The 18,458-nt window shown below is 32.4% G+C and overlaps 2 non-coding genes and 1 pseudogene across 3 annotated transcripts; all 3 read left to right on the top strand.

The window, feature by feature from the left end:
• The first annotated feature begins 7,866 nt into the window (after positions 1-7,866).
• Positions 7,867-12,731, top strand: LOC143574571 (protein PMR5-like; annotated as a pseudogene). Its single transcript, XR_013142620.1, has 5 exons — positions 7,867-8,349; positions 8,736-8,912; positions 9,293-9,469; positions 11,660-11,818; positions 12,345-12,731. The product of XR_013142620.1 is annotated as a protein PMR5-like (transcript).
• Positions 12,732-16,490: 3,759 nt separating this feature from the next.
• LOC143574579 (small nucleolar RNA SNORD25) lies at positions 16,491-16,575 on the top strand. Its single transcript, XR_013142621.1, has one exon. It is a non-coding gene; the product is annotated as a small nucleolar RNA SNORD25 (small nucleolar RNA).
• Positions 16,576-16,609: 34 nt separating this feature from the next.
• LOC143574580 (small nucleolar RNA snoR136) lies at positions 16,610-16,753 on the top strand. Its single transcript, XR_013142622.1, has one exon. It is a non-coding gene; the product is annotated as a small nucleolar RNA snoR136 (small nucleolar RNA).
• Positions 16,754-18,458: the final 1,705 nt, after the last annotated feature.

The following is an 18,458-nucleotide window of genomic DNA, read 5'->3' as shown; positions in this document are numbered from 1 at the left end:
ATGAACATGATTACACCAATAATAATAATAATAATAATAATAATAATAATAATAACCACATATATTATTATTTTGAGGAACTTATCCCAAGCAAGAAGAACCTTCTCATAAAACACAATTGACAACTCTGAATGCGCCAAGCTGAAAGACAAGTGTATTATCATTTAGTTTTTACAGTAATACTAGAGTCAAGGTCAATTACTGGTCCTATAAAGTCAAAGTCAATTGCTGATCAGATTATTCTTAGTGGCCAAACTGTTCATTTAAGATTGTCTTGTATGATTCTATAATATTGGTAATCAACATAAAATTACTATTAACATCCAAACTAGGAACACAAAGTGCATAAATCCTAATCAATAGGTTCCTAAAAAATGGAATCTGCTGAATTTCTCACACACATTAATATGATGTCTTGAAAAAGCCATAAAAAATCACACGCAAATTATAAAGAGCCCGACAATATGATATTATGATCTTAAGAAAACAAAAACAAGTGTGTGCTTGCATGGTGAATAAATATTAATAACATACCCTGTTATGTTGTGGCTATAAAATGAAAGGTTTAGGTAGCAGCATCCACGGGACAGCAATTTAGAGATAGCACTAGTAAGTAACACAAACCGGTAATTAAATGAATTGTGTCATGTTTATAGTATAGTTTTACTTAATCTAAAATGAAAATTACTTTAATCTATACCAGCAAGTCATGGTAGCAATGCAAAAGAAAGCAATATTATAATTAAGAAAGAGAATAGTAAACAGGACTTAGTATGCATGCAATTTTTGCATTCCACCAATCTTTATAAAACTCACCAGCAAGTATATTTAACCTACATTACACTAGAGTATGCATGCAAATTAACGCCTATTAATAATCAATGGACTTAGTAATTGACTCTAAAAGCATTACCAGTACTGGTGATGATGATGAATGTTTTCTGATAAGCTTCCAATTTCGAACAGATTTAAGCTAGGTCACAAAAATCGGTCATTAGACACTCGAATGCCCAATTAGATTATCAAGTTAGGTTAGAATGTAACCGCAATTGAGATGGAGAAAACAAATAGTGGTTAACGAGAGAGACGCTGGCTGCGGTGAGAATGTGAGATGTTGTGTTATCCTGAGAGATTTCTTGTGACGATACGCGGGTGAACCCGTTTCAAAGAATAATATATTTGTGTGGTTGTGTAAGGATGGATCAAAGAATGTAAGTAATGTTCTTAGTGAAAAACCTTAGTTCCATATGCTATTGGCAAATAAGTCCTGCTTTTTATTCTCTTTTGATATTGGCAAATAAGGGCTTAATCTCCATTGGCATTGGCGATTAAGTATACTCTCAAGTCTCAAGGAATCACCAATATCTACGGTGATTAAACCCTATCAAAAGAGATTAAGAAGCTAGGTATATGTTATAAGGTTATTCGTCAATACTATCTTCGATTAAGGCCTTAATTTCCCGTGCTACCTGAAATTAAAGGGCTAGGTGGCAAGCTAAGGAAATAAGGACTTATTCGAATAGCAATTAGAAAATTTTCGCTGATCGACAACGTTACTAGCATTCTTTATTACACCTCTTACGTACACACCTACACAAACATGTTAATCATCAACAGTAAAAGCTATGGCCCCATTTTTATTTAAATAAATACCCAACCCCATGTGATTAGAGACCTAAAATAAACCCTCCTAAAAAATTGTTGGTTATTTGTAAATAATGGTATATAATAATGACAAACATGTAACACATAAGAGAATAAACATACACTTTTATTTATTTTTGAAAGGGTAATTAGGCCTTTTGTGTTGGTTTTTTGAACATATATACATCATCAAGATGATTTTCCCTTTTTAAGTCTGACATTCCACTCAGCATGAAGTATAAGATTACACCACATTAGTTACCCATACAAGTTGCCTAGATCATATTAATGGCACCAAATTATATATTTTTAGGTATCATTTGTCTAGGATTACCTAAGCTCCACATATAAGCTGTCTAAAGTAGTAAAGTCTAAACTACATTAGTGGTGCCTACATTATATATTGTTATCGTGTTGGATTTGTGTAGGATTACTTTAGCTTCCCATGTAAGTTGCCTACACTACACGATCGATGCGCGCCTGTGTTGTTCATTGTAACTATATGTAGGATTTATGTAGGATTATATAAGTTCCTCATTATATAGTATATATAATACTGTAACACACATAATGATCACACTCTCGACCTCGACTCTTCTCTATTATTATCAATCTAAAAGCCACCATGAAAGCAAATATAGCATGTAAAGTTATTTTATTATTTTGACAGACTTATGAGTTATGACCAATCATACTGGTGCCAAATTACAAGTAAAACATCTGAATCACAACACGCTGGCATGCTACTATACCTTTAATACAATGAGGTACCATTTATTTATTTCATTGTATGTTCCATTTATTATAAAGCGGTTACTGAAGGCAAGGGTCGTTGTAATCTGTTATTATATGTCTTTTTGACATTTAAAAAAAATGTAAGAACGTGCTATAGGGAGGACTACGTGCCATAAACAAGTTGCATTGTAGGGTCATATACATGTAGGCAAGCCTTCACCATATTGCCTTATTGTTTCTCCTTGTCCAAACACATTAATTCCCCACTGAAAAATGTCTATATGTTATAATGGTAAGTTATAAGTCTTGTCAATAATAATTGCAAAACCATAAGCATTGATGATCATTTGATCTAATCCTAGATCAAGAAGTGAAAATACCGCAACCATTAGAGCATCCACAACAAGCTCCACTTTCCTAGGTTTGAATCTATGTGGCAAAAGAATGGACTTGGATGACAAACGTCTCTTGTTGTGGAGCAAGTTTGTGAAGGTTGGGTTTGTGTATGCAAACTTGCAACAAACTTACAAGGTGGCATGTTTATGGGGCCACACATTTCTCTCTCTCACATGCATATATACATATATTATATATATACAATTATAATATATTTTAATAAGGTTTGTGAAGGTTTGTTGTTATAGAAAAAGTTGAAGTTTTTGAGAAAAAATTGAAATCTGATGTGGCTATTATGTGGCGGTTTGTGGATGTTTGTTGTTGTGGATGCTCTTAAGGCCAGTTTAATACTCCCTACTAATCAAGTGATAGGTTGACCGGTAACATTTTACATGCATTTTTATTTTTGAGTGTCAACACGATTATAAAAACGCTTTAACATAAAAAGAAGTCCAATTACAAGTTTACAACAATAATGTTAATCTAAAGTTTTTAATAACAAGATATAAGAAGGTGTCAGCACTAATTATAAATCGACTTTGTGCATGCATTATAAACTAGTTTGACTCATTCCCGCAGCTCAATTCTTTGTTGGCTGGCTGGATTTTGCTAAAGATTCGAAACTTATAATGAAAATTTTGATTAAGACTTTTAGGTCACCGTCGTTATTTTGCAGACATTGTGTATACATGCATGCTTATTATGCCAGTCAACTATGAAAAGCAAAGTATCAACAATCAAACTAAATGCATTTAAGTTGCATGAATACTTATCATCAATGTTGTAAAAGTAGGTCTACAAGGCCCGAGTACTCGCTACAAGGTATGGTGCCGAGTGGAGTTTCTTTAACTCCGTCTAGTTACTAAAATTGGTCAAAGGTGGTCACCATTAGCCTGAATCACATCTAGTCGGTTAACTTGGGTCTATTTTGACTTAAGAAATACAACATAATTCGTATTTCTATAATATTAAAGAACGAATGTCATTATCTTTAATTAATGATTAACATTTTATGAATAGTTTAGTGTTTAAAAATGTATTTCTCTTATTTATATTGATATTAATTTATTTTGTTATAAATATTAGTAAACGTATGATATTTGAAATATATATATTACCCAAAATCTAATTTTCTTTATATTTATCACGTCCGAGTACTCTCCAAGTACTCCCTCCAAGGGGGTCGGCCGCCTAGGGACCGCCTAGCGACTTTTGCAACATTGCTTATCATCGATTATCATGCCAATCACTTTTAACCAAAACACAAAGCCCAACCAGAGAAAACACCAACCGGAATCGAGTCAGTTACTGGTTCTAATTAATTTTAGGTTTCGGGTCAACCCGAATTAAAGAGATTTCTACTTCAATCATGAAATTTCAAAAACAACTGATAAATGTAATTCTATTATTATTTTTAATGTTTGCTCATGTTATATCTAAAAGTTCTAGTACTTATTTTATTTGACCTTTTTTTTAATATAGCATTAGAAAATAGAGGAATAAGTAAAGAATCGGACTTGAAGATTGAAGGCGTTTACGTTCATTTTTTTTTAATCATTAGACCTTTTTTTTTCAATTTTACTTGTTTACGGGTTGTATTTTTAGGTCATGGTGGTGTTTTATTTGGTTATTTGTGTTAACAAGTGAAGAAAATTATGTTGTTATAATTTTAAGCATTTGACTTTTTTTCTTTTTTTTTTTTCAAATACTTGAACCCTGATTTACCCAGCATGATAAAACCCGAACCCAAATTAGACGAACCTGAAAAATCCATGACGGATTTGAGTCGGTTTCGGGTTTGAATTTAAAAATCCCATACCCAAAAAACTTGACCTCAGAAACCCGAAATCCAAAATTTCAGCCCCCAAACACCATCTTTCTAAATTTTTAGTGCCATTTATCGGCCTATCGGGTGAAATACCTTTTTTTTCTCCTTCATGGAATGAGTCGATTGGAAAATTTTAATTTGGGCCTTTTGTAAAATCCTTAATATCCCCATGTTAAACGTTGGCCCACTAAATACTAAATACCCTTTTGTTATCTGTAATTTTCCATTTATTAAAAAGAGTTTTAAGAGGCAGGGGCCATGTAAGGGGCTGTTTGGTTCATCCAGATCTTAATGAGCCTCTGTCTCATTCAGCAACAACAACAAGTCTGAATGATTCAGACCTAATTTTAACCATTAAGATATTTTTCTGTTTACAACCAAACAGTCTGAAGTCTGAATGTCTAAATGACATTTTAATTAGATCAATAATTTATAGAAAGCACATAAAGAAAGCAAAATGGGACCATGAGAGATTGAGATAGACAGATGCTAGTTCTAGTTATATGAGATGGAAAAAGAATAGTGTAATAGAAATCTATCAAGCAAAGAATATAACATTTTTTTTTCTTTCTTTCTAAGTTTTCCCCTTTGTTTTATTAAGATGAAAGATGTTATATTTCATAGAAACCTTACTGTATTTTAAACGTAACACCATAAAATTTAATAACTTGATGCATGGTTTGTAGTCTTTGCTATTTATGATTATCTTTTTGGAATTAAAGTCCTTTGAAAAGGTGCATGTCTAATATTCAATTTTGGAGGCGGCTACACTTGCAAAACTCATGAAATTGGTAGGGTCCCATGTCCTTAGCAAGTTGTATTGTAGGGTCATATAGTCCTTAACCACGCAATCACTCACCCACACACTTAACTCATATAGTAAATATTCATAAAATTGTTGGGACCTATTTTTCTCAATTGTTTCTCGTTGTCCAATGCTTACTCTATTATTGATTGGTTAAAAGTAACAATATATTCACTATTAGAGCAGTTGCGATTTCCCCTTAACTTTTATTACACTAATGTTAGTGGACCATGTCCTTGTGAACACCTTTTTCAACTTCTTGTAGCTGATCCATTGTAAGTGTCTTTATAACTTTTAATTTGAGTTGAAAAACACATCACATATATATATGATGGTATATGGAAAGTACATGTCCATAAGCATACCATGTAGGCATGTATTAAGTGTTGCTTTTATGGAATCATTAATTGTTTGTGTTTATGGTATCAAAGCTCGCTTAGACTTGATCACGTTTGCAAAATGAACATCAGACAATGTTAAAGACAGTTGATATTATTATCTCTGCAACAACCGTGACCGAGGACAAGCCCAAAGCGGGTTGTAGGGGTCAGTCATCGTTAAACCCCTTCGAATCAACAACACATGTTGCTTGGAAAGTTGATTATCTTTTGAACACCTCCAATTTCTTTTGAAACAATTGCAAATGTTAAGTGGAAGACCGATGCCTCTTGCAACACTAATTTCTCTCCAAACTGGCACTGCCAGGAAAGTTGGTTGTGTACACCGAATCACTTGATCCATTCCTTAACACGCGTGTCAGATCCTTTGACCAAACTTCAAATCAAAACCCTAATAACATGCATGGTGGTTCAAGGCACCCAACACACTCAAATCTCATTCGAACCTAATTCGACTTAGCTCCTTTGACAAGACTCTTAGTCTAAACAATATCTAGTTTGCAATCAATAGCGTGGTTAGTAGTGTTACAAATAAATTCATGTCTAAATATCTCATTATTTGGACTCCTTAACAATCAGATGGATTCAATCTCGAATTTTGACACTACAACTTACATGACATGAGATATTTGTAAGGTTCAAGATACGATGAAACCCTACCTCTGTTTGGAAATAGTTGATGTAGGCAATGATAAGTCGCTTTGTGCTTTTGTTATCTTACCATACTTCTACTCTTAAAATTGTTTCCGACCTAACATAGAATATTTTGTCCAATTACCAATTAGTTATAGATCAATCTCTTGATATTAGTTTCTTACATTGTAGATTGTTGTTTCAGACTACTACCTCGACCAAAACAACTTAATTTACTTTTTATCACCATTCCCGCTTCTTGTGAATTATGGAACTCTAGACTTAGGAATCCATTTGATTGAGTTTTTCACATCTTTGGTTTCTTCATGTTTCTCATATACTTGGTTTGTAGTTATCGTGTGGAGCTAACTAAAGAGGTGAGGGTTTTCCAAAAGCCTAGTCTCACTATAATCGGTAGAAAAGAGAACATTATATGTGTTATACTTGGTCTAACAATATATCCTAACTAGCTTTTGAACCCATGTAATACACGAAATTTGTCAAGTATTAAAAAAGAAATAAGATGAATTATTTGAAAGAAAAGATAAAATTAAAGGTAAAAGAAACATATGAAACAAACTAATTACCAATCAATCAATTATTAGTAATTATTTATATATATATATATATATATAAATCAAATGAATTAAACTTGCATTGTTCCTGATGAACTTGTAATTCTTCAATATATATTATCTAAAATTATCGAAACATCATTTGAATGATTTGAAATGGAGGTTCTACAATTATAAAAAGAAATATACATCGAAGGTATTTAGAAAAGATAATTCAAATATATATTTAGTTAAATCATGAAATTATATTTAGAAAAAAGTATTATTAAAACATGTATATTTTAAAAATAATTTAAATTTATATGTATATATTTTTCAATTTTGGTATCAAATTATGTTTAGTATTCTTGAAAAAAAAAAACATTGACCATTAGTTATTAATTTCAAATCCCATAATTTTGGTAGTATATTTTATTTGATCAATGGATTTATTTATCTAGAATGAATGAGAGAAAATATTAAGATTTTTGAAGAAAAAATATATCAAGAAAGAATATGGGCTTAACACATCATTAGCAGTATTTTACTTTATTAGAAGAGTATGATACTGTCATTGATTATATGTATTTATTAGTATTTCCTCAATTAGTATTAAAAAAAGGTTGTATTAACTATTGATTCAATGTAAAGTGTAATTAGAAAACACCATAATTAATGTGTACAAGAAATAAAAAAATTGCAAAATTTTATTTTTATTATTATAGATAGTCATAACTCACAACTAAGGCTATGATAATCTTAACTAAATAAGTCAAGAATCACATTTAGGAAAAAAAAATCATTTTTCTATAATAAATTATTACACAATATCATTTAATTTTATTTTTGATTCATCTCCAAACCAAACTCCCACTATATATCCACGAGATACATGAAGAATAACATCATCCTAAACTTTACTCAATTCACATGCATAGAAGAAGTATACAACACAACAAAAGTTAACAATCCATCCAAATTCCTTTCTTTAGTTTTCCACCTTCTTCATCCCATAACATTCCCACCACATTACACACATCTTCATCAATGGCCATTTTCAATCCTTCTATATATCTTTTACTATTATCCTTGTTATCTTTCAACTTAGTGTTATTAGCTTCATCACTAAGGCCAGTTCATCCTATCAACAAACATGGTGGATATAGGCAGCCAGTTCGTCAGTCGAACCAATCCAAATGTGCTTTGTTCATGGGTTCATGACGAATCCTACCCGATTTACAACGTTTCTGCTTGCCCGGGCATTATCGACGCCGAGTTCAATTGCCAAATGTATGGCCGACCCGACTCGAATTACCTCAAGTATAGATGGAAACCCGCCAATTGTGAACTACCAAGGTAAATTTCGTATCCCAATTCTGGTCAATCATTTAATTCTAGGAGATGATAAATTCGGGCAAACGTACTTTTTTCTAGTAAAAGTCTCTTAACCATTTTTTACACTTAGCATATATATATATATATATATATATATCTCTCGTAAAGTTCCTAAACAATGTTTCGTAAATAAAAAAGAACATATTTTCTGTTTTTTATTATATGAGTCCCTTTATTAAAATTGTAAAAGAAAATCTCTTAAATGATCGGATTAAAATAATGAAGGGACTCATATAATAAAATATATTTTCAGGTTAATTTCGTAACCCAATTCTGGCTAATCAGTTAATTGTAAGTTGCAAAAGTTGATATTAAGAAAAAAACTATTGGTATTATTTATTTATCAGATTCAACGGCCTGGATTTTCTTACGAAAATGAGAGAGAAAACGGTGATGTTCGTGGGAGATTCACTGGGTAAGAACCAATGGGAGTCGTTGATTTGTATGACGTGGTCGGCGGTGCACGGGACGCCCACCAAGAAAATTTTAGGGGATCCCCTCTCCACATTTAAGTTTCTGGTAAAGTGTTTAATTATTTAAAATTTTTATCATGGTGTGTAAATAAGTTGAGTCGAGCCCAAACTCGAGCTCGTCTTGTTTTGACTTACTAGAGCTCGAACTTAACTTGTTTATTATTTAATTAAATTATATATGTTTTTAGAAAAACCTTAAGCAAGTCTAAGCTTAGATTGATCAGCTCGTGTAGTACCTTAAATGTGGCAAAGCTCGGCTAGAGCTCGGTTGTGTAGTGTGAAATTATTTAAAAGAATTCAAATAAGATAAAACTTAAAACTACACAAAACTAAACGACTTTTATTTGATACTCTAGTTTCTACTTTTTACTGACTGACACACGAGGCAAGAATGTAATTTATTGATTTGAATTTGATGGCAATGAATTTAGGATTTTGGTCCATGTGTCATTTTACCGGGCACCGTATTTGGTGGATATTGATGTCGTCGGTGGCCGTAGAGTGCTAAAGTTGGAGGATATTACAAAGAATTCAAAGGCTTGGATGGCTATCGACGTGTTATTGTTTAACACCGGTCATTGGTGGACTCATAAAGGCTCACTTCAAGGGTTAGTACTTTTTTATTATTTTTATATATCGTATGGTATGTTACAAAACACGAAGAACAAGTATATTATTTAACTAGCTTTAGCGCCCGTGTAACACATGACGGGATGATCAAAATAATTAAGTTACAAATAAATCAATACATAATGTATATGGAAAAATGTATTACATCTCTGCCTGTGTCATTATACATAAATTGATTTTATTTATATCATAAAATGATTTTTTTCAAAAAAAAGAAAAAACTTAATAAAAAAATACTGCATCTGCAAAAACATATCCAATAACACTTTATTTATTGAAAATTTATTCTCAGTGTCATATATATATAATTGAAAGAAATTTGGTTACGAACCAATTTCAGATAATACTTCTCATATAATAATATTAAGTTACAAATAATTAAGTTACACAAAATGAACAAAATAATTAAGTTACAAATAAAGAAATACATTATATGGAAAAAATTATTACATCTATGCATATGTAATCATACATAAATTGATTTTATTTATATCACAAAATAATTTTTTTCAAAAAGAAATAAACTTAACAAAAAAAATACTGCACCTACGAAAACATACCCAATAACACTTATCCCCAGTGTCATATATGTATAATTGAAAGAAGTTTGGTTACGAGCCAATTTCGGAGAATACTTCTCGTATATAATATTTTTGAGCTGTACTATGAAAAAGATTTTGATAAGTGTGAGGGGTTTCTCGACTTTGTCAATTGACAAAAATAACATGTTAACCCGTTCAATTTTGTGAATATTTTGCTTCACTTGAGCATAATTTTGTACGATATATTTCACATACAACATTCTGACCACTATTCAAGGAAAAGTTAATGCTGACACAAATATTTCTAATTTAATCAAAGTTATAAGCGTTGACAGGTCTAGAGGTGGCATATGGAAGTATTTGTCAATTTTTCTTAAATTTTAATAGTCATGAGAAAAATACTCAATGTGAAAATATCAAATATTTTGACTATTTCCAAAAATTTCCTTAAAAATAAATTTGAAACTCAATCACAATTTAAATTCTAGCTTTAATTTGTTTTATATTTTCAAGTCAAAACTTTGAACACGTAAAAAGTTTGACGATAAATCTATTTGCACTATCAAATTTTATAAAATATTCATATTACCCCTATTTTACCCGTAACAAATTTGAGCCAAATGTATGTAAATGTTTTTTTATAAAAGTGTATAGATATAATATAAATAGAGTTTATAAAAAATGAATAATTTAATAATGTTATAGATATAATATAAATGGGGTGTAAAAGAAAAGTGAATAATTATTGATATATGACATATAACATATATTAGATTTGGAGGGGAAAAAATGATGAGGATTAACCATAAGCTGACACGTGTCACAACTATTTTACTTTATTAGAATATGTAGATTTTTGTTATGTAAAAAATTATTTAAGTTGCAATATCAAATATTTCTTCAAACAAAAAAAAAGTTTATGATCAAATTTTGTTAATCTATAAAACCTAGATATTTAAAAAACATGTTTAGTACATAATACACATACAATTTTTTTTAGTAACTGATATACTTTATTTCTACTTCTAAATGAAAACATTTCTAACGATTATTCTAACTCTTTAGTACCGTTAATCCAAAGGCCTTTTCATACATAACACGTATATCTATATGTAAAAAATATAAATTGTGAATTAAAAAAATGATTTAACAATGTTTCTTTTGATTCTCGTATTAACTTAGTGTGATATAATAATTTAGTTTTATATAATAAAATGCATATAACAATTTGACTTGGAGGTATCTAGGTTGATTTAACAGTTGTACACTAGGAACGGTTATAAAAGATAAAGATTTCTAAATCGATACTTCTATACTACATATTTTGATATAACTTTTTTTTGTTTCCGTTTCTCTCTCTCATATAGAATAATAATGATTTCCCTAAACTCGTTTCCTAAAACGTTTTTTATTTAAAAAGAAAAGTTAATTTAGTTCATCTAACATTTACATAAGTTAACATTTCTTTCATCATTCAACGTGTAATATTAGTTACATCACTTTTTTAAAGGCATTTACATATCTACGAATCATGCCGTTTTATTATTCAATCAGTGTAAGTGTGTAATACACGGGACTATAAGTCTATAGTAACCTAGCAATAGTATTAACTTGGTGGTGGTGCAGGTGGGACAGGATGGAGTTTGGTGGGTCTTTTTATGAAGATATGGATCGGGTGGTTGCACTGGACACAGCCCTGAAAACATGGGCCCAATGGGCTGATTCACATGTTGAATCCACTAACACTCGAATATTCTTCCAATCCGTTTCCCCAACTCACTACAAGTACGTATCTCTAATCTGACATGGTACAAATGCATTATTATCAACATTTTGTAATTAATTTTTAAATGATAAAAAAATAAATATGTTGGTAAATAAACGTGAGAAAAGGATAGTGTCGGCTGGTAGATCCATAGGATGGTCCATCAACCAATAAGTAACTGTTCAAAACTTCAATTTGGGTCCGTTATTACTAGCCCCTGGTTTCTAGCCACAATTATATGACTTTTGGATGTTACTACGTATGTTAGGTGCCAATTTAAAGTTCACCTTTAATATGATTAGTAGGACCGGTTAAACAAGAAACTTTAAGAAAGCTGCTTAAGACACGATGATCAACCCGCTTTAAATGTTATAGGTGGTAAAGATATCCAATATAGAATAAGAAATTAATTGAGTGGTTGATGTTATTCACACTTTGCATCTCTTGTGTGTCACTTTTTTTTTTTTTTTGCATTAAATCAATCAACGGTTTTTCCAACTTTTTGTTCCATAATTAATAACTGACTCATCTGTGGAACCTTTACAGCCCTTCGGAATGGAGTGTCGGTGCCACGAGTATTGGAAAAAGTTGTTACGGTGAGACAAGCCCGATGAGCGGGTCCACCCACCCGGGGATCTACCCGGGTCAAATGAGGGTCATTGACACAGTGATTCGGGAAATGAAATACCCAGCATACATACTCGATATCACAACCTTGTCGGCGATGAGAAAAGATGCACACCCATCAATTTACTCGGGTGATTTAAGCCCGCGTCAACGGGCTAACCCGGACCACTCGGCTGATTGTAGTCATTGGTGTCTTCCTGGCTTGCCTGACACATGGAACCAACTCTTTTACACGGCTTTGTTGTTCTTGCATTATGTGTCTGATTTGCATGTATAGGTGGTTTATGAAAATGTATTATAGTTTGTTTTTTTTATTGGGATGAATTAAGGTTATGGTTTCTAGGACCTCTTAAACGTTTTAAGCACCTTCAATCAAGTGTAATTTGTGTGCGGGTTTTAAAGAATTTGGTAGTTTCTTGTTAATCTTATATATTTTTTATATTGTATATCTAATGGTGTAAGTCGAAACTAAACTTGTCTAAAACTAAAGTTCAGCTTGTTCCAATGAAATGAGTTTAAGTTCGTTTATTTTCCAGCTTGAGTTTGATTCTTTTGAGCTTAAGTTTGGCTCGTGAGGGCTTTTTAAATCGTCCTGTTTTATTGTTTTTTAATCATTTAATTGTATTTATATACATATTAAATTATTGTTATAGTGTATATGTAAACATACTATATGTCTATACGACATATATTTTATGATTGTATTTGTTAATAAATAAAAATATTGTATTTATTTGAAAATTTTTAAATAGAAGTCGAACTGATTTGGAATAAAAAAAAATTCAAATTCGGTTTCATTTCGAGCATTCTCAACCTATCCGTTTGATATCAAAAAACTGCTCAGCAACAGTCGGACAAGTGGGGAATGTTCTTTATCCATATATCTATAATTACACTAAAAAACACTACATTTCTCTCTTCTTTTCAATTAAATAATATTTTTATATCTTTATAATTACAGTTTGCTCCCTCCTCTACTCACAACCAATCCAACAAATACTAAAAAATAAATAGGGGCAAACAATGTTCCCAAATTTACAAAAAACCACCACATTTCTCTCTTCACCCTATATTTTACACTCACAAGTCACAATCACTCATAATCTCATCCTATAATTTGCAAACTCCCCACACATAACTATAGAGGATGAGATGAGAATGCTCTTAAATTGAATACATGTCTGAAATTCAATTATTTTAATTTTAAAACAAAATTCATAATCATGTTCGGGTAAGGATCCGACTCGGATAGACGATACCCGAACATAAATTCATACAATGTATTCGAATTGAAGTACGATTTAAATAAACATCCGTAAATAAAGCTTTTAACAATCCGGTCAAGTTAAATCATTTTCCGGCCAAATCGGAGTGGTGCTAGTAGTAGGAGGTTGGATGGTGGAGAATATGATGACTTGTAAAGACTAAAAATTAAAAATAAAAAGTTAATTTCCAAGTAGGCATAACACCTCTTCTTATTTTATTAAAAAAAAGCCACGTCAGCGTCTCCACTAACGACGCTAGTCTTTAGTTAACGGGGGAGTTATAAAAACAAATAGGGTAAAAGTTGGGAGTGGTGAGAGACAAAATAAAAGTTGGGAGTGTTATCTACCAACAAGCAAAAGTTGAAAGTAATAAAAACCAATATCTCTAAAAAAAATAAAAACTGTCAATTGTTTGGGCCTTTTTATTCACAACTACTGTAGCATCTATCCACAATCCACATGATATATTGTTTCATGGGCCTTTGTATTCATAATAACCAATCATATCTATTGGGCCTTTGTGTTCGTAAGTCGTAACTATCACTCTCAAGTTTCAGCCGTCTATTTCTTAACACTAATCTCAACCATTAGATTTACATGTTCGCACACTATATAACAAGCCGTCTTTTCCACACTAAGTCTTAACTTAGAATTAGGTTAAACAACAAAACATGTTTTCTTGTTTATATGGCTTCTTTTATCTGGTCGGCATGAATTTAACTAGTTTCTGTCTGACTCGTTCCCTAGAAGCAATATTAATTGTGCTGTTTCAAATTTTATTATAGTTTTCAATAGATTTTTATTGATGAACTTGTTGTGGCAGCTACATAGGTTATGAATTTACACTAGGGTAATCGTACGGTACCAATACTATAACGAACTAGTACTTATTGTATTTGGTTTTCTCATGTTTTTACAAATTTTCAATTATAATTTTTTTTTTACTTTAAATTGTACCTAATCTGTACCTAACCAAAAAAATTTTACAATAATTTTTCTGATGTGTGGTACAGATACCTATTTTAAATGTACTGTTTATTATATAGGAATTGATTACTTAGGCTGAGGGGTGTGGGGGGGCTTTAATGGGGGCTCCAACCAATAATATTATGACGTGTGGCAGAGAAAGAAACTGGATAAGGGGGGTGTTGGAGCCCCTGGCCCTGGTGTGGAGGGGCTCCAGCGAATTTTTTTTTTATTTTTTTATAAATATATTCAAACAACGTATTATTAAAAAAACTCATAAATTATTAAAAAAACACACATTAATAAAAAAAACACATTAATATCTAAAAATAAAATAAAAATTAAAGTACTAAAAAAAACATTATTCTTATTCTTCGGCTTGGTCTTCTTCGATCAACCTCTTTCGGATACGTTCCTTTTGCTTTTCCATTAGCATTTGATCGACCGGATTTAGGTTACTGAAGTCTCTAGTAAGAAAGTCCAAATCTCTCATTCGACTTTTTTCCTTTTTGTCATTAGAGACCACCTTCATGGTTTTGTTGAATTTATTGAGGGATTCAACAAGATTGGCGATGTTTACGGCTTCCCCCTCAGCCGGTTTTTTCCCCTTGGCGTCCCTTCCCAATGGCCGCCTCCTCGGCGGTGAAGACGTTTCCTCCTCCGCAATGTTTAGGTCGAATCCAACGCGGCAATCCGACCCGGTTGAAGTGCTATACGCTCCAGACGAACTAGTTTTAGTCCGTTTCGCCCTTACTTCCGCATCAAAGTCCGGCGCCACCAGCTCAACCCACTTGGAACACCTTTTCAACCTCTCCCACAACAATAAATCGTCCCACGTCTTCACCATCCCATACCTCCGCAAACACTCCTGCTTCCACTCTTCGACCGTGAAATTGTAAACCGCCAAATCATCACTGCCACTTGGTCTTATATGACCGCTGTTCCTGTTGAAAAGATTAGTAAACAAGCCGACAAATTTTCTGATTTCGGACCACCGACCCGAAATCATATCGGCGTTCCGCTCTGTACTCCCAACGAGCATGTAGAACGTCTCCCTAACCTTTGTCCAAAAAATCTTGCTCTTTTGTTAGTCGGCTGCAAAATGAATAAATAAATTAGATTTCCATTTAACTTTTATATTTAACTTTTTTATTAAAAATCATTTTTAAAAACGTTAAAACAATTACCGCAACGCCGATCCTCAGAAATGACTATCAAAGCCCGACACAAGGCTTCCTTCTCATCCGATGACCACGGAGTGGCTTTCCGTTTCGTCCTCGGAGTCGAAGCCGATCCCGACCCGTCCGTTGCAAGTTGTTTTTTCCGGTGGACTCGTCTTTTTGGTCCCGTAGCTTCACCGTGTGATTCTTGTGTCTCCGGAACAACAAAGTTAGGAGACGGTTGTGTGTTGGATGGTTGAAAGCCGGATGAATCTTGCGGCTCCGAATAAAACATCGGTTGGTGCGGTGACGACCATAAACCGTCGTCAATATAATCTGAATCAAGGTTTGGGTACCAATTTCCAGCCATTTTTTTAAAAAAAAGTTGAGAAGATGAATTGATTTTGGGTGAAGGTTTGAAGTTGTGGTATAAAAATGGGTGAAATGGGTTATATAGGAATTTTTTTTTTTTAATTTAATAAGAGCCCAACGGCTCTTTTTCTAAAATTCAACAAGCTCCTCTCTCTCTTCTCCCGCTAACAGGCTCACGCCTGCATTGATTTTCGCGTTAGCGCCCCGGTGGTGTGGTGTTAGCGCCTGGGGGCGCGAGCGGAGGGGCTCTAGCGCCCCCGTTGAAGCCCCACACCCCTCAGCCTTATACAATTCGGGGAGGGATTGACAATGATGAGCTAATACAGACCTGTAATGATTTGCAAGCATGATCGCAATTATTATGAACATCTAGGGGACTGAGTCAAATTTATTCGTTTGAATCTTTTTATATTAACCATTTGTGGCTTTTTAATATGAGAATGAGGATTTTGGTAAAACTAATTAGTGTTTCCATTATTCTATGGATTGAAGCCTAGAAAAAATGTTCCCCTCGCTATCCGGTGTTACGATTAATGTTGCATTTGGACGTTGGGAAACTACATCTGCAAATTAATTGTTGAATTTTTTAGCGTTATAATTTTATTATGAACATTTTTATAATTTTATTTTATGAGGTGTTTGTTTGAGGGCTAGTGACATTAATAACAAAAAAAGGATTTGTTTTTTATGAACTTGAATGTATATAACAAGTAATTGAGTTGTGTTTATGATTCTCTAATCAAATCGAACAAGTAATTTGAAACTTTGATTTTTCGTATTGTTTGATTAAAATCCATTAAAAGTTAGAGATTGTAGGTTTATACTGTATTTAGATGATGTAAAACTACTATTATATATGTTAGATTTCTAGTTGTATTCACATAAATTTTGGGTGACAATCCACAATCCTCTATCCCAATGAATGTTCTAAATCAACTATTTTAGGCCATCAAGATTCCCAATTTTAGTTAATAATTAAAAGATATAGTACTTGTTTGTAAATAAACTTCAAAATTCAAACCATGTAAGTTGAAGTATAGATGGATTGATGATTGTGACGATGCCCTCACAAGATTTTGGAATTCATGAACTCAAATCTATTGCCCTTCTTCAGTTGTATGTGTATTTTCCTCCTTGTAGCTCTTCATTGCTTTATTGATAACTTGAATTCTTTGAGATGCATTGTAATTTACTTATCAACCCTCCAGCCTTATTTTACAATGCATCTCAACCCTCCAGCCTTATTTTATTATCATTTTTATTGAGTTAATGTTATCTAACAGGGTTGATAAGTGTTGTTATCAACCCTGTTAGATAACATTAACTCAATAAAAATGATAATAAAATAAGGCTGGAGGGTATCAACCCTCCAGCCTTATTTTATTATCATTTTTATTGAGTTAATGTTATCTAACAGGGTTGATAAGTATACTTATCAACCCTGTTAGATAACATTAACTCAATAAAAATGATAATAAAATAAGGCTGGAGGGTTGATAAGTAAATTACAATGCATAGTTCAAAATTAATAACTTGATTTCTTTAAGATGCTGGAGGTTGTACTGATACTCGTTTAGAATATATATGGGTTTTTATTATGTTTCCAACACTTATAACTTAACTTTCAAACAAGATTTCAAAACATAATATATATTAGTTGAATAAGTTCATTCTCAATTTATATGTGTATATTCGTATATTTTTATTTTATGTATGTGTAATCGTGTATATAATTAAATAACATATATTAGCTTTCTCTCTTGTTTTTATATAGAAATTGAAGAAGCAATAAACTAAAAAAAGAAAAATGAAATGAATTTTATATTATGACTGATTTGTTTCATTTTTGGGTTTGGTATTATGTTTTGGTTGAGGTATTATGGTTTTGATATTATAAATAATTGATTGTCGGTATCGTACCGTTACTGATACCTAGTTTAGTGGAGATTTTAAAAAAGAACAAAGAGGTACCAAAGCGAGTACCGTACCCAAAGTACCCGTACGCCCGTACCTATACCAGTACCCGTACCATATAATTCGGGTACGGGTATGGATACCAAAATTTACTGATTTTAGGTACATGTACTTTCGGGGTCAGGTACGGTTATGGTCTCAATCTCATCCCTAGTCTCCCCCCCTACCCAGTTGTCTCGGTCGAACATGGTGGTATGTGCGTATACCACTTGTACTCCGTCTCCGGGTAAGTCTGTTAAGGAGGGTGGTCCCTAGGTACCTTTTCGGCCTAATGGTGTGGATGCTCTTTGGCTCAC

The sequence above is a fragment of the Bidens hawaiensis genome, unplaced genomic scaffold (genome assembly GCF_021521415.1).
Source record: "Bidens hawaiensis isolate Kalapana, Puna unplaced genomic scaffold, B.hawaiensis_p1.1 tig00027057_1, whole genome shotgun sequence".
In the NCBI taxonomy this organism is placed as follows: Eukaryota; Viridiplantae; Streptophyta; class Magnoliopsida; order Asterales; family Asteraceae; genus Bidens; species Bidens hawaiensis.
The sequence above is the reverse complement of the archived record's forward strand: the minus strand, read 5'-3'. Positions and strand labels throughout refer to the sequence as shown.